Source organism: Pipistrellus hanaki (assembly GCF_964339955.1).
Source record: "Pipistrellus hanaki genome assembly, chromosome: 2".
Lineage (NCBI taxonomy): Eukaryota > Metazoa > Chordata > Mammalia > Chiroptera > Vespertilionidae > Pipistrellus > Pipistrellus hanaki.
The window spans coordinates 117,572,743-117,587,974 of NC_140504.1; the positions used below are offsets into that span (position 1 = coordinate 117,572,743).

General features: G+C 44.3%; 1 protein-coding gene across 1 annotated transcript in view; it reads left to right on the forward strand.

Moving 5' to 3' along the window:
• Positions 1 to 15,232, forward strand: part of BMP6 (bone morphogenetic protein 6) — a 141,590-nt gene that overhangs the window by 99,344 nt on the left and 27,014 nt on the right. The window lies entirely within an intron of this gene.

Sequence of the window (15,232 nt, forward strand, 5' to 3'; positions counted from 1 at the left end):
TCGATGCTCAACCACTGCGCCATTCCAGCCTGGCTAATTTGCTCATTCTTTACCTTTAATTTTCCCCAGGACCTTTGTCCCATTGAACAGAATCCTGGCTGTTGTGGGGTGTTGCTCCAGAGGCTCCTTTCTTCCAGGGAATCCTCTGCCTTCTTGAGCTGAACAGAACACCCAGGCTTCCCGGAAGTCTCTGCCTTGCTCCTCCATCCACATCTGCCCGTGGGAGCCAGGATCTGTGAGGTTTGGGACTCTGACCACCTCAGCCCCAGCTGAGGGCCAGCTTCTAGCCGAGTGGAAGGACTCAGGTTGGGTCTAGGGTTCCTGCATTGTGCTCATCACCGCTCTTCAGCCATGTGTGTGTTCCCAGAGCCTTTCCCTGGCTGCCTGCAGGCACTGTGGCAGTGAGTATCGCATGTGTTTTGCAGTCAAGACCCAGTTCTGACCTGATCAGTTGCATGACCTTAAACAGGTTACTTCCCTCTTTGAGAGCCTGTTTCCCACACATGCAATGGCCACAGCAGCAGTGACTACCCATGTGGGGATTATGAAGACTGAGTAAGACAGTGTATGTGCACCCCATTGCGAACTATCTGGCACCATCAGTGTTCAGTATATTCTCATTTAAACAGGCCGTTTTCTGAACTAGGCACAGTAAAGAGGGATCTGTAAGGGGGCTTTGGCTGTTTGAAATGTGAGGGGGAAGAGTTGCAGAGAATGAGGTTTAACCTGACAAAGGGCTTAAGGTTATGGATTTCAGCTGCACACTCTAGACCCTCTGCACCCAGGGCCTGGCTGCAGAAAGGACTCTTCGGGGGTCCTGGCCTTTGACAGGGGGCAGTCTGCTGAACAGGGGCCTTTCCCTCTGCCTCGTGCAGTGCTGGCTGGGTGTATTCCATCAGGGCTGGGAAGCTTTCCTTCACCCCCACTACCCCCAACCCCTGGAGCCTGACCACACCTCTTCTCGCATCAGGTCACAGCCTGAGGCCCTGCTGCGAGCTGACCTATTTCTGTGGGTTTGTTTCCATCCTGGGAGCGTGTGGAAACACCCTCCTCGCATCCCTGAGGCCATCCCATTCTGAGGTCACGGGGTTCCCTCCCTCTTCCTCCCGCGCTGTCAACCCCTGCGCACTCCTTTTTCTCACCACCTTTTAGGTTATCCCTCCTAACTGTTACCACTCCTCTGGGAACAGCTGTACAAAATGAAGCAAAATGGGACAAATTACCAAAGTTGTGGTGTGACTTTCAAAAGCCGAGTTCCAGAGTCGTCAGCGCCCGCATTCAGAAGGTCTCTGCTGTGCTGGAGTCTGCAGCCCCGGTTCCTCCGGCCTCCGGAACCCACGGGGCCTCCGCACACAGTGGGTCGGCGCTGTTGGCCTCCCCCTTCATTCTGGCCTTGATTCATTTTTAAGTTTCATATTACTGCAGGAAGGCTCAATATCCTCTAAGACATTCAGTAACTTATGTTATTTTACCTTATATTCTCCCCAATTTTCATTTTCCACAGAAAAAAAAAAAATTAAGTTTCAGGCACCACCACGACGTGTCGCTGACGACCTGCAGCTCATTGTAGGCGGTGGTGCTGACTGAGCTACTGACTCTGCTTTGCCCCGGTGAACCCCAGACATTCGGCCTGGGGTCCACACCTCCGTCGCACCATTGGAAATGTGCAACTTTAACCCACAGGCCTGCCTTCTAGATTCTCTTGCTGGCGTTTGTTGACATTGCCAGGTCGTGATAAGATCTGGCCGTATGTGCTAACTGGTAACTTTTAAAACTTCCGTGGTTTTAGGAGACAAAGCGTTCTCCCAAGCTCTGCTTCTAACCATGTGGATATATCACAGACTCAGTCTACCATAATCCAGTGGCCACCTATCCCAGACAGCATTCTCCAGTCTCCTTTCTCTTCCTGTCAGCATTTTGTTTGAGGCAGGGCCCCTCACAAGCTCTTACGTAGCTCTGACACTCTGCAGGGACAAATCCTATTTCCCGTCCCATCTTGGCTCTGCCTGGTCACAGTCGCCAGGCTCTCCGGCTGGGACAGGACTGAGGAGGGGCTCAGAGATGGGGTGGACTCAGGTCTCCTGGGTCCTTCCGGACATGGAGGGAGGTTTGGGGCTGGTGGCGGTGGCTGTGCTGTATTATTATATGCTGGTGTCTCTCTGTGTCCAGGTCCAGTTGCCTGGACTTCCTTCTGGGTCTACAAGGGCTCTGAGGCTACAGCTTCCTTTCCTGTCATGCGGAGGTCACTTCCAGCGGAGTCACATCCTTCCTGCCGGAGCGTTCACATTCGCTGTCTCCCGGTCTGACTCTGCATGTGGCGCAGCCTTTGGTGCACGTGTCTCCCAGGTGGCTGTCTAAGCCTCAGGGTGCAGCCGAGTTGAGGAGGCTGGAAGGGTCCATGGAAGTGCCTTTGCCAGCCTGGGCTGAGAATCACCTGAGGGCCGTCCTTTCATTCCTGGTTTATTTTGCACGGGGCTCCTTACTGCCAACTTCTAGGCATTTGAAGGCTATTAAAAGTGAAAGATTAAAATTCAGCCCATTAACTGCACTGATTGATAATTGCTTTGGTGGAAGGTTTTGTGGGGAAGGCACTAGTGATCAAAGGTAGTTTGAATAATCACCCCTGATTTTTCTCATTCCGACTCTCTTTTTGACTCGATTTGACTGATTATTGCCAACACCAGACAGGAAGAGAGAGTCCAGGGAAAGCTGGGGTGGGAGATCCGAGGTGGGCGTACGACTGCCACCTGTGCACGGGCCACACAGCCACCTGTGCGGGGAGGACAGCGTTAGGACAATTACCCATTAAGAGGGAACTAGACTTGTCACCCTGGCTTATATGGGATCCCCTGGCAGCCCCTTTCCACGCATTTCCTCTCACCTGTCTCTTTTTGTTCTGCGAAACATGACTTTTGTTCATTTCAGTGCCCTAATGAGGCTGCAACGTTGGTCCAAATAAGTCACAGCCCTGGGAGAATCTGAAAACCAAAGGAGATTTCCCACCAACTGCATGGCTCTCCTCGCTTCTTTCCCAAGCCCGTTTTTGCCAAGCCTGTGTGCTGGCCTCATCCATCTGTGATTTGAGATCCTGAAAGAACCAAGATCTTGTGACTTGGCAGGGAGAGCCACCCGCCCCGCGGACTCACCCACCATGTGGACCTGCTGCGCTTCAGGGAAAACAAAATGTGAAGTGAGCAGTTTAGCTTGGACTTAATCTAGAGGCAAATCGGTAACTTTACACTGAGATACTCTCTCCATTGTGTTCTCAGGAAAATGAAGTGAATCACCGGGGCAGAGAATGTATTCTCCGGTGCTGCACCAATAACAGAGTCGAATGTTTTGAGTTAGAAGAGGGAGAGAGTAACCGAGAAACCTTTGGCTGGTCACTTCGTTGCTCCTTTGCCTCCCCTGCCTTCCCTCAGAGTGCTTGGACGAGCGCTCTCTCCCCCAGCCTGGTTCCTCCTGCGCTCCATCCTGCGCTGAAATGACAAGGCCGTGTTAGACATGGAAATTACTGCAGAGCATCACATCCGAGATCATTACTTCACTGAAGGCTCCAGGAAGTGGAGATGGGTTGTGAGAGCGTAAGGTTCCAACTCAACCCAAGTCTGTTTTTCTTGCCCCGTTTGTTAATTAGTAAATCAGAACCAAACGAAAAATGCAAGTAAGTGCATGTCACAAATCTGTCACACTTGCCTGTTTCCCAGCCTAGTTCTGTCTTCCTCACTCTATACTGCCCGTTGTCATCATCCAGACATAAGAGCACCCCAAAGCACTTCGATGGGTTGGAGTCCATTTCAGTCTGATGGATAAAACTAACCGCCCAAGGAATTACATGTTGTTCGCCTGAGATTATTCGGTTAACTCAGAAGTTACGTGATTTGTTTATTTGTTTGATAGTAGGAGCAGGAAGATGGGAGGGATAAGGCAGTATGTTTCCCACTCTCATAAGCTTTTTGTTGGGTTTTTTGGAGTTCGCTGTTATTCTTTTTTGCTTTTCAACTCATACACTCAAATGCTTCCTCTTGATGAGTGTTATTAACTTAGGAAGCACTGCCTGCAAACACCTCGCACCAGGCAGGGCTAAATATACTGGTAGAGTCATTGCCTCAAAGAGACCACGAGGGCTTGTTGTCCCAGAAAAGGAAAGGTATTCTTTAAGAACCGTCCAGAGAGAAGCATTTTGTTGTGTTTTTGCAAGGATGTGGGGATCCAAGTTTTGCCTCTTAAAGGAAAGGAATGGCCCTTTCCTCTGTTTGTGTGCTCAGGCCCACGGCTGTGCGCGGAGAGGTCGTGCCCGGGGTGGCGGTGTCCAGTCTCTAGAACTGCGGGGCTTCTGCTCACGTCCCGCCCACACCTCGCAGCTGTGGTCACATCTCGGTTTAGAGCTGCAGGTCTCAGTTTGCCCAAGGAAAGGTCACGTGTCTTTCCTTTGCTGAAGCCAGGCAGGGCCCTCCACTGCTTGCAAAGTGTGGCCCCATCCTTACGCATTCAGCTAACACGTCCTGTCTGGCACTGTTTTAGGCACTTGTGGCGCATAAGGGAACAAGACAAAATGCCTGCTCTGGTGAAGGTGCGTTTTCTAGGGGAGTTCCAGCCTCAGCGATAACACACCTGCGTTTTCTTTTTCTGTGGCCACCGGTGTGTGGCTGAGCTGAGGAGGGAGGGCCAGGTGCAGATGTCCCTGAGGCGGGAGGAGTGCTGGCCCTGCCTCCCCGATGGTCAGGCCCCCTGGACCAGTCCCGTGGAGGAGAGGTTGGAAGAGATCATGAGAAAGGACTGGCCCCACGTCCCGTGTTTGGCATGCTCACTTCTGTGCCGAAAATAATAACAGGTCATCTGATGCAGTGCAACTTGATAGGAATATGAAACCCCGGGAACGCTGGGAACCCAAGCAGGGAGTTGGCCTGTCAGTTCCTTTTAAGTTTTAGAACCTGAATGTTTCGTTAAACCAAATAGCTCCATTGTCATGGTTAAAAGACCACTGTGGAGGAAGGCAGGAGTTAGTGTTTATTTAAGCTGCCACCCAACGAGAGAAACTGTTGCCTAACATAGTTCAATCCCCAATTATTTAAGGATTGATTTTTCAGTCTGAGTTTTTTTGTTTTATTTGTTTTTTGTTTTTTTGTTTTTTGGTTTTTTTTCATGCTCTCTGTGTGTCTCTGCAGAAGTTTTGATGGAAGCAGTAGAATTTACTGGCAGGTTAGGGTGTGTATGAAGGAAATCCCTGATGACAGTGGTCCTGCGAGTAATGCTCTGAATAAAAAGACGCATCGTCTAGCACTTTGTAGCCCTGGCGGTGTTCACAGAGCCCTTTATGTGTGGCTGGTCACCAAGTCAGTAAGCACAGGCAGAATCCACAATAAACAGTTATTGCTATTACATTCTGACACATGATAAAATAATAAAAAGGGAAGCCAGTGCCAGCAGGCGGTGGAAGGAAAGCTTGCTCTTGCCCTCTATGGATGATGTGAGAGACTGCGAACAGTTAAGTAACTTGACGGGGCTGAAAGAGCCCTTGCTGCCTGTGACCTCACATCTTCAGCCTATTGCTCCTGCGCTCTTTCCTGCTTATTAGACTCCTGACTTTCAAAAGAGGGAACAATAGCCATTTGATTAGGGTTCCTCTCTCTTCAACTTTCCCAGGATTTCTCCTGGCAAGACGCTATCTCTCATCTGTGCTTCATTTCCATTCTCTCTTGTCACCCGCCCCACCGTGTCGACTTCGGAGGTATCCTTTACCCCTTTTGACTTTTGGTCTACAGCATCTGTCCACTTCTCCTTCTGGAGGTCTCTGCTGCAATTCCCCTGGATCAACCTTGTTTATAATCAGACTCAGCAAACATTTATTGCAAACCCACTATGTGCCAGAGAATGTCCTGGGCACATTCAACACTCATTCATTCTCCAGCCTCTTTGTGTTCAGGTGTCTTGCGTAGCCTGGCCTTGAGGAGGGTGCTTTGCTGATCGCTCCTGTGTTTAGGACAGGCTATGATTAAACTCTGATGGATAATTATCATTCCCTCTCACAGTAACTCTGGGGAATCAGAGGCTGAGAAGGAGAGACAAAGAAAAACAAAAGAGAGTGAAAGAGATATACAGGGTGGAGCAAAAATAGGTTTACAGTTGTGACTATGTGAAAGAGTTTATTATTGTATTATTATTTATTAATTATGATATTACTAGAGGCCCAATACACGAAATTCATGCAAGAGCAGGCCTTCCTTCCCCTGGCTGCCGGCACTGGCTTTCCTTTGGCACCCAGGACCCCGGCCACACGCGCAGCCCCGGCTTCGTCCGGAAGGTCGTCTGAAAGGACATCTGATCTAATGAGCATATTGTGCTTTTATTATTACAGATTTTTCTTATGAGCAAGTGTAAAAACTTTTGCCCCACTTGTATACTCAGATAAATTGAAAATAAGCATTTGAATACATGTGCATGCATATTGATAGAAGCACTATTCACAATAGCCAAATGGTGGGAACAGTCCGTCAGTGGGTGAATGGATAAACAGAATGTGGTATGTACATACAATAAATGTCACCTGGCCACAAATATATATCAAGTACTGGTACATGCTAGCACTGATGACGAACCTTGAAAACATGCTAAGTGAACAAAACGAGCTACAAAGGATTGTATGATTCCATTCATATGAGAGATCCTCAATATGCAAATCCGTAAAGATGGATTGTGGGTTTCTAGGACCTGGGGGACGAGAGAATAGGGAACTACTACTTAATGGGTGTGGGGTTTTCTTTTTCAAGTGATGGGAATATTTTGGAACCTGATAGAGGTGTATGTACTAAATACCACTAAATTGTTCACTATAAAATGATTAATTTTAATATGTAAATGTCACTTCACTTTAATAAAAAAGAATAAAAGAGAGAATCAGAGGACTGTTCCTCTAAATTAAAGATGGAATTTAAAATTTTATTCCATCTTTCTTGTATGTGATGACCTTGTGCTATGGCTTGAGTATAATTGAAGTCATTTGAGAGGATTAATTTCTTTACTTGGCTTTTTAAAATTTAACATGCTTGGAGTCTGCATCCTGAACTCAGTGCGAAGCCACTTGTAATTGGTATTCTGGGCCTGTAGTGCTGCTGCTTCAGAACTAGGGTCTGTACGTGTGCTTCGTCCTGGAGGTGAAGGAGGGAAACACCTCTTAAAGGGCAGGGAGAGTGTATCAGTAAGGCAAAGGCCTGAGGTCCAGGGGAGTGTGGTTGGAAAAACAGCTGTTTAATGTCTCCCAAGAGTATCAGTCAAGGCGGGGAAAGGTGAGGAATGAGGCTGGAAGGCAATTGGGGGAAGAAGATCGGAGGCTCTCAGACAAGCTACAAGGTCAGATTTATAACCGTGCTACTCGCTGCAGAATGGAGAATAAATGGACAAGAGGCAAAACTGGAGCAGCAGGACTGGGCTCTGCACCAGGGCAGTGGTCTCGGAAGGGCAGGACCTGGTGGGTTAGGGTCCTGTGCTATCCAACAGAATGTTCTCTAATGATGGAAATCTACAATGATGTGTCTCTGTAGTACCCACCAGTCATGTGGCTCCTGAATACTTCAAATGTGGCTAGTGAGCCAAGGAGCTGAACTTTCGTGTTTAATCAGTTTACATTTAAATAATTGCATGTGGCTAGTGGCTCTTGTGTTGGACAGTGCAGTTCTGGAAGGTACAGTCAACAGGAGTTGGCGATTAATTGTCCAGTCTGGAGTCACCAGATGGGCAGAGTTGTGGCTATTGGGCAAGTAGTTAAGGGGGAGGTGGTGAGTTCCATTTTGTACATGTGGCTTCAAGAACATGAGCGGCTTCTGGATGAAGTGCTCTACCCAGCAGTAAGAGAAACACATCCCCTAAGGAGAGTAGTGAGCTGGATGTGGAATTGTGAAAGGCTGATGCATAAAAATAATAGTTGAAATCATAAAAGTGAGTGGCATAGGAAAGCCCCTTAACTGCTTTTAGACTCAAATTCCTATTGATATGAGAATGGTAATATTTGCTTTACCTATCTTCTGGGCCTACTCTGAGAAACAGATGAAAATGTAAACGCTTCAAACATTAGGCTGGTTTTATAATGTCTTTAGGAATTAAGAGGGACGTGCTCCAAATGTTATTTTCTAAACACATGATAAAATAAATCCTTCAAATTCTGGAAGGATTGTAGACCAGATAATCTGTAAGGCCTTCCTGCTGACATATGACTAGATCCAGGGTAAACAGGAGCAAGTACGTCTACACTCTACAGCATGAATGTCAGGGACTCAGGGCCATCTTTGAGGACTCCTCTGGGCGTGTGACTATGAGCAAACAAACAGAAAAGCCAGGTTTCTGTGAGTGCGAATACTAACACAACTGCAGATCACGAGACCAGCTCCAGGTCCAGGCCTGTGGGCAAGTTGCTCCAGAGGTTCCCAAATTAAGCCAGGGTCCTCAACGGGACTTAAGTGGTTCCAGGCTGGTCGTGTTCCTCACAAAAGGAAACATACATCTTTTGAGGGGAGAAAAGCAACACAAATTTAAACATCCAAGATTATTTTCAATCAAAAATTAAAATCTCCAAACCCACAAGGAAATAAGTAAACCTCCAAGATGAAAGCCATCAGAGAGATGGGATGGAAATTATGCAGATTAAGTTCCCCAAGCATTTTACATATTAGGAAACAGACACCAAGTAAGAGAAAATGTAAGACAACTACATAGGAAATGCACAAAGGAAAGTGACCAAGTGACCACACAGCAACAACAAATGGAGCTATTGGAATTTTTTTTTTTTTTTTAATGTCACCAAATGGCAAACTAATAGATGGCTCTTAAAATATACCTACCAGCTGAAGAAGGAATTGGTGAACTTGTCCATAGACCTAAATAAACTGCCCAGCCAAGAGACAAGGAGATCAATGATATAAAAAAGCAGTTAAGAGACATGGAAATTAGAACAAGAAAGTCTAATACTCATCTAGTTGTCATTCTTTTTTCTTTTTAAAAAAAAATATATTTTATTGATATTTTACAGAGAGGAAGGGAGAGAGATAGAGAGCTAGAAACGTCAATGAAAGAGAAACATCGACAAGCTGCCTCTTGCACACCCCCTACCAGGGATTTGCCCGCAACCAATGTACATGCCCTTGGCCGGAATCGAACCTGGGACCTTTCAGTCCGCAGACCGACGCTCTACCGCTGAGCCAAACCGGTTTTGGCTAGTTGTCATTCTTGAAGGAGACACTAAAGAGAATGAAGAAGAGGCCCTCAATGTTGAACTTATGACTCAGAATTTTCCAGAACTGATGAAAGATAGGAATCCACAGATTCATGAAGTACTGTGTGATCTGGGCAGACTAAATAAAAATCCCACAGGGAAGCTCCAGCACACCGAGGACCAAGTCATTATATAATCAATGAGAGACACTGGATCATCTACAAAGAAATGGGTATTCTGGGATAATGAATATATTCTCAGTCAGGGAGGATATTCTGCCCGTTATTGCTCTCCCATTGGAATCATACTACGTAGGTGAGTCTATATTTCTCTCTTCAGGCTGTCCTGTGCTAAACTTTTTCTTCATTGCATATTATATATACTGATTTTCACTATATGTGGTCTGATTGCTTCTTTGTAACAGTTGTTTAGTTAGGCACAAATGTGGTTATTTGATGTTAATGGAACTCTGTCAAGGCCTGCGTTTCAGTCTTTCCTCAAGACACGTTTATTAAGGTCCTGAGTGTATCCTCTCGTCAGCTGAGGCCTGTGACTTATTTCCATTGTCAAACATGTATGGTTGTAGCTATTGCACTTCTTCCCAACCTGACTGATGTTAACACCTGTGTTCGGGTGTCAGAATGGTTCTAAAATGCATTTTTTTAAAAATGATTTGATTAACCCTTATTATTCATGAGATAGTCACTTACTATTATCTTAAAGCTCTTTATAAGGTAGGAGCTGGGTCTAGTTTGAAAAGCCATTTGGATAGAGGTAGGCCCAAGGAGTGGCTTTGCACAGTGTATCTGAATTGTGGTGGAGGTTATAGGAATCTATACATGTGATAAAATGTCATAGAATTATTTACACACATAGCAAAAATTGTGTAAAAAAATGGTGAAAGCAGAGTATGGTGTGTGGTTAAAGTATAATGCCAGTGTTCTTCGGTTATAAAATATGTTACATGCGATCTCTCTATTTTTTTTTTAATCCATTCCACTATGTTTTGAAGCCACCTGTGGGATTGTATAATTATTTTAAATAAAAAATAAAGTTTAGAAAAATGTCACTTGGAGCATGGCAACCAGGAAAATAGATTCTTCTTGGTATTTGTGATTTTTCTAGGACACGAATACAAGTATTTAGAAATATCTGGTGACTCCTGGAGGGCAGTCTGCCATCTCACTATGGTTAAAACGTGAGTTGGGGAGTTCAGTTGAGTATCACTGTGGGTGAGTGGTGTGTGCTTGCAGCATGAAGTCAGGAGACTGCCGTGGGCACAGACCCTGGAAGGCTGGCCAGAACTCTTCTTGTTGCCGCAATTAAATAAACGTGTACCATGGCATGAACGCTTGTTTAGAGTAGCTGATGGAATGGCAATTAAAATAAAGAGTTTCAAGTTTTTCAACTTTGATGTGTAACTATAAGGAGAAGCATGCAGCATTTGAAAAATGTAGAATTTGAATTAGCTATTGAGTGAGTCAATTAGTGAAAACTAATAAATATGTGACTACTTATTAAATAGAGAGATTATTCTATTCTTTTTCTTCCCTATCTCCTCTTTCTTTTCTATTTTATATTTTCAGTTAAAATAGATGGTATCTTTATTTTTCTCTAGACAACTGTAATTGGAATAATTCAGACTTTGTGGGATGATATTCAGAAAATACCTCTATTAAAATATCTTTATTGCCATGGACACAGATAATAAAATTAGGGTGGTAAAGGCCTGGGGTGGGGGACAGAGGTGGGCTGGAGGCAGTCAATGGGGGGGAAAAAGAGGGCATGTATAATACTTTCAACAATAAAGATTTTTTTAAATATCTTTATTACAATAAAATTAAACAGTAGTGAAAAAGAGAAAAAAAGAAAATTACCTCCAATAAGATGAATCACAAGTAAAGATATTAGAATTAGCCCTGGCCTGTGTTTCTCAGTGTTTAGAGGGTTGGCCTGCACACTGGGAATCATGAGTTCGATTCCCAGTCAAGGGCATGTACCTAGGTTGCAAGTTCCTTCCCTGAACCCAGTCTGGTGTTCTCTCTCTCTCTCTCTCTCTCTCTCTCTCTCCCTCCTTCCCTCCCTTCCTCCCTCCCTTTCTTCCACTTTCTCTGAAAAGCAATGGAGAAAATATCATTAGCTGAGGATTAATAAAACAATAACAACAACAAATATTAGAATAGTAAAACTATAGGTAGAACAGAGATTTGAAAAATAGAATACTCTGAAAAAGTTTATGGTAATAAATTTGAAAAATTTAACCAAATTGACAAACTCTTAGAAAATGCACACTGACTTATATGCGTAACTCATGGACACAGATGACAATATGGTGAAGGCCAGTGGGGGGGCAGGACCTGGGTGGAGGTAGACAAAGGAAGGGGAGATGAGGAGGGGGACATCTGTAATAGTGTCAACAAAGGAAAGAAAGAGAAAGAAAGAAGAAAGGAGGGAGGGAGGGACTGGTCTGAAATGTCAAAAGATATAGTTTGAGGTAAAAATAAAGAATAGGGTGAGTTTTAAAAAGCTAGATTAAAATTTCAAGGATTGCATGTATTCTTCAATTATGTCCTTTTTTTAAAAAAATTTGGTGTTAGGAGGACCTTTACGAATCAAATCATAGAGTTAAAGAGCATAGTTTGCTATCTTGTTTTACTGTACTTATAAATAGTAAACAGAGAAAGTAGGTAACCTTGTGTAAGGTCACCACCACTAGCCCTTGAAATGAAAAATTATAGAAATTATTGCCTTGGAGAACACAGCACTACATCCATTAGCCAAACACCAGGGCTGATACTCAATATGGTGATTTCACTTACTGCCCTTTTCACAGAACAAATCTCTAATTAAAAAAGCTAATTTAGCAGAAGTTAATCAGCCCTATTACAGACTCATGAATAAATTTGAATTAGTCAGCAGCAACATAATCTAAGCTCAAAGGAACCAGATTCTCAAATATCAGCTAATGATAATTACAAGTAACATTTACTGAGCTCTTCCTCTACCACTGACTATTTTGTATGGATTGCCATACATAATCTTCAGAAATGTTATTATTCCCATTTAACTGATAACTGGAAGTTTGACTAGTATCTTACTCAGCATCACATTAAGTAAGAGGAAAGGGAGCTGGAATCCAAACCAACTTGGCAGTTTGACACTTCATCCACACTCTTCGCTACTACTTAATGGTTTGCCACAGGTGGCAGCACTGTTGGAAAGCCAAATGCTAGAGGCTGCAAAATAGGTAGTGAGTACTGAATTCAGTGCTCAGCCCTCTCTCATACTTCTTGAACTCTGAAATTTAAGGAGTTCGGAATCATACAACTTGAAGGGGAAATGCTAAGCTCACTTGAAATATTACTATTTCACCATTGTGGTCTTCAGATGTGTGGGCGGGTAAGTGACCTAATTGTGCTCAGCTTTTTGTGTTATAACTATGAGACATTAAGAAAATACATTATGTAAATTCAAGTGGAGGCAAAAAAAAAAAAAAAAAAAAAACTGGGGGAGAAAACAGGAATTTCAAGCAAACTCCAGTGACTGGTGGCTGAGGTATCTTGAGTCAAGTGAGGAGGGTGGTACTACTTCTAGCTAAAAGGCATGAGGAGAGGAGAGGCACCAGAAAACAGCAGAGTGAAAGGTTTGGGTGAAAGAACATAAAAATAGGTGGGTAGCAACCAGAGACTCATGGGCCAGAGAAGGATAAAGAAAAAGCAGAAGAAAAGTTCAGAGTGCTTCAAGATAATGTCTTGGTAGAGGAGAAATGAGAAAATGCATATATAAGCAATGAGTTCTAATTCACATTGTAATAAAATGAAGGCTTTGAGCTACTATTTTTCTGTTTTCTTATTTTTAGATTCTTTATCTCTCCCTTCACATGTGTGAAGGGAGAGATAGAGGCCCAGTGCATGGATTCGCTCCTCAGCCAGGCCTGCAATCTGAGACCACTCGGGGGATGTAGGAGTACAGGAAACATAGACAGCTGGGAGGAGCCCGAGCCTAGGCCCTGCTCATCCCTACGCTGCGGTGCCTGCTCAGTAGTGCTGCTGCGGAGGCGGGAGGGGCTTGCACTGCAGCAGCTGCTTTCACCAGTCTGGCACCCGTTGGTCAGCTGAGCAATGCTCCCACTGTGGGAGTGCACTACCACCAGGGAGCAGCTCCTGTGTTGAGCATCTGCCCCCTGGTGGTCAGTGCATCTCATAGCTACCGGTTGACCAGTTGCTTAGGCTTTTATATATATATATACATGTTGCCTCCCAGCATTTCAAAATCCTTATTCTTAAGAATATCATGCAATTTATCTCCTTTCTAGCAAGGTCAGATATCCCTTTTCATCTTCTCTCACTCTTTCCTGTCTTCCCTTCCTTCTTGTATAACAAGTCACCCAAGACAGAGTGGCGTAAAACAATAATGCTTTATTATCACAGTCTTATGAAATGACTGAGTTCGACTGGGTGGTTCTCTCTTGAGGTCTCTCATGCAGCTGTAGTCAGAGGGTGGCTGGGGTATGAGTCATCCAAAGGTTCCACTGGATTGGACCTCTCAGATGGCATCTTTACAACATGTGTGATGCCTCAGCTAAGGCTTTCTAGACTGACTGGGCTTTTCCCTCCCTCCCCTCTCCCCTTTCCTTTGTCTCTCCATGCACCACACAGCTTCTCTGCATAGTTAGCTTGGGCTTCCTCACAGCATGGAAGTTCCAGAGTAGCTGGACTTTCTACATTGTGGTTCTCTCTCCTCACCGAAGCATTCCAAGAAACATAAATGGAAGAAAGTTTAAAACTTGCGTCCTAGCATAGAAAGTCGCTCAGCACCACTGTTGCTGCATTTTGTTGGTCCAAAGATGGTCAGAGGGCCAGCCCAGAGCCAGCCCAGAGCGGGGAGACCACCCAAGGCTATGAATACAGGGAGGTGGTGCATCTCCCCAAAGACTAGCTACCACGTTTCCCATTTATTGACATTTCTGTCCCTTTCTCTCCTCCTAACTGAAATACCTTGTTACTATCTTATATCTTGCTTTACTATCTATGTTTTTCTTTCTAGTTGTTTATATTAAGAGCAATTGAAAGACTTCTTTTAGGAATTCTTAAGCATTCTCTCTCAAGTGAATCTTAGACATATTTTTTCATTAAGTGACATTAAAGTTTAAACACCCAAAAGGCCCTTAGAAAAGCTGTGCGACTATTTTTCAGAAAGTCTCTTTGGGAAATCAGATTTGATTCCCTTTTTAGCCACCGATGATAACGTATCAAACTTAAAAGGCAGATCAGTTTTAGGGAAAGTGATACAGCATCATGTGTGGGTGGCCTCGGCTGAACTCCCCAACAATATTGCTTTTCATGCTCAGCCACTAATTAGAAAACCTGCTCTCTTGTTGGGACTAAACTATGGTTTACTTTCTGGTGAGACCTTTTTTTACTTATATTCAAGCTTTTAGTTAAGCCAACGCCTTTCCTTTTATTAACCCCAAAAATTAAAGAAAAAAAGAGAGAGAATCTAAAGGATTTGTTGCAGAGTCACAGGGCAGTTTCAGAAATTCTTTGTTTAAAACCTCATACCTACAGATGGCTTAACTTTCCTTAGCTTCTGCAAATGCCGTCAAGGTCTTAGGTTCTTATAAAGAGTTATTGGCTTTTTTTTTTTTTTTTTTAAGAAGCTAAATCTCCAAAGCTTTTCTCTGGTGATTATGGAGAACAACACACGTGGGAGAATGTGGGCAGTTAAAGGTGGCAAATGATTTGATTTGATTTTTTTTTTCTACCCACAACCCCTTTGGAAAACCTCATAAAGGATTACTTTGCTCATGAGATTTTACTGTGTTGCCATTGGGCTTCCTCACAGCAGGAACAGCAGGACAGAGTTCTGAGCTCGGGAGAGAGCGAGGGTTCACGGTGGGAAGCTTTATAAGGGTGGGATCCTTTATAAGGATCCTGGGTTAAGCATCTGAGGTTGATACCATTTCTCTCACGCAGACTCCACTCAGACATCGGAAAGGTGACTGAAAATGATCATTAGTAGTTGCAG